This window comes from Gigantopelta aegis, chromosome 6 (assembly GCF_016097555.1).
Source record: "Gigantopelta aegis isolate Gae_Host chromosome 6, Gae_host_genome, whole genome shotgun sequence".
In the NCBI taxonomy this organism is placed as follows: domain Eukaryota; kingdom Metazoa; phylum Mollusca; class Gastropoda; order Neomphalida; family Peltospiridae; genus Gigantopelta; species Gigantopelta aegis.
In genome coordinates this window covers 49,425,122-49,427,393 of record NC_054704.1, presented here as the reverse complement: position 1 = coordinate 49,427,393, position 2,272 = coordinate 49,425,122, and the positions used below count along the sequence as shown (strand labels likewise).

At 35.8% G+C, this 2,272-nt stretch overlaps 1 protein-coding gene across 1 annotated transcript in view; it reads right to left on the bottom strand.

The window, feature by feature from the left end:
* The window catches only part of LOC121374591 (receptor-type tyrosine-protein phosphatase epsilon-like), a 43,851-nt gene that overhangs the window by 26,849 nt on the left and 14,730 nt on the right, over window positions 1-2,272 (bottom strand). The gene's annotated exons all lie outside the window — the stretch shown is intronic.

The following is a 2,272-nucleotide window of genomic DNA, read 5'->3' as shown; positions in this document are numbered from 1 at the left end:
TGTCATTGAGATTTATGCCATCTCAAAACAAATCAATATATTAATTATATAAGAGCATATGTATCTAAGTAGACTGTATCAAAACATGCATCTAAAGTTCACTGTATTGCATATATCATGTCCCATATGTTATACGAAATCATATGGCTATAAAGTCCAGTATGTTACATCAAAGGGTGTATCATGTGTCCAGTATGTTATATTATTGCATATATCGGCAGATATATCAAAGCATATATCTAAAGTCTAGGATGATACGTCAAAGCAGACATAAAATTCCAGTATGTTACATCAAAGAATATATTATGTCCAGTATGTTACATCTAAGAATATATTATGTCCAGTATGTTACATCGAAGAATATATTATGTCCAGTATGTTACATCAAAGAATATATTATGACCGGTATGTTACATCAAAGAATATATTGTGTCCAGTATGTTACATCAACGCGTATCTTACCTTGTTTACAGAAATCCCCAAACCAGCCAGTTAAACAGCTATCTTCACACATACCAGTGGTATGATTACAGGGCGACATGTCTGCACAATTCCCACATGTTAGACTACAGCCTGCACCATAAAAACCCTGTTGACAGGCTGAAAAAACATATAATTTATCTTCAGATTTCAGCTATAGTAGTCAGCAAACACAAACTTGTGCTATACTGAATCTCACATTCTTGCAGTTTCTGCTCAATGAATTTTAACCCATTGTAATCTTTCTTTTTTGATGATGACTTGCAGATACGTATAATTCTAATGAGAATCGTGAGGATGGGAAGGGATTTGACAGAACATAACATAACATTAGTATAATAAATCCAAATCCGAGGCACAGCAGCAATCATTCTTAAAACAATGGGTTATGGTTTGAACTGAAGAATTTATTACATACCTATTCAATCTGACTATAGTAATAAAGACATTTTGAAACCGTGTGATAAATGTATTTGTTTATCTGGATCGAAACTTTTAAATGGGGAATTCCCGTTTTAATTTTACTGCAGTTAACGCCTTTTACTTACTGACGCATTGTGGGTTAATGACTAGCTAGGGGAGGGGAAGGAATTAAGCAGTGTAGGCATAAGACATTGGGACACCCTAGTAAAAACAACCAGTTTCTTTATGCAAGGGTATTAGCCTCATCCTCTTTCATACATCCCATTAGAACACCCAGTTCCAAATGTTTGGGTTTGTTTGGGGTTTTTAATGAGAAAACTGCAAGAATAAAACATTACGGCAACAACAACAACAACAACAACAAAAAATCCCCCCCCCCCCCCCCCCCCCCACACACACACATACAAATAACTCTCACCAATTACATCATGTATACGTTTTATTTACATTTTCTTTCACACTTTCTACTGGTACACTTAATATTAAAACAACCAGTTACTTATGTTTGTTGGTATCACTGTATGTAGTACGTTATTGTCATACCAAGGAAGATGCTACTGTGCAATGATCATGGTAAAAAGTGTTAATATTAACCATATGCAGGTCCGTATGAAGATATTCGAAGTTGGGACAGACAAAATATATAGAGAGATGAGGAGGCTGGAAGGACCAAGTCCCCCATAGACGTCCTAAAATGCTATTTTCTAGCAACCGATGGACAAAATAGCAATATTTTAGGTGGCATGTTTGGTATTCGTACCTTCAACATATGATACAGTATTAAATGAATTGTGGGTTAATGACTAGCTAGGGGAGAGGTATGAATTAAGCAGTGTAGGCATAAGATCGTTTGGCATATAACAGCAAACTACATCTGACTGAATAGAAATGTTTCTCCATTTGTTAAGGGAAATAATGAAGAACTTCTATTAATCTATGTCTATTGCCCCTCATCCCCACTTCATAGAAAAGGTTAGTTGCATCCATCTAGTCATAGGTGTCGGAAGCGGGAAACCCGTGGATCACTGCTTCCCTACAACTCTATAAAAATAATGCACTACCCATTCTCCGGTGAAAATCAAATCAATACATGAGTGAACCCCCATCTACCCCTGTACTAATTGCTGTGATCTTTCAACAACAATACTAATGCCAAAGGCTTAAATAAATACCATAAGCAGTATTGAAAATTAATGTCATTTTATGCTATCAATGACTGACCTTTTGTCGTGACATATTTCCTTAAACTTTTATCTTAAAAGTAACAGAATAGGTATATTGATTGAAATTTATAGAGAGAGCGAGAGAGCGAGAGAGCGAGAGAGAGAGAGAGAGAGAGAGAGAGAGAGAGAGAGAGATTGAACACAAT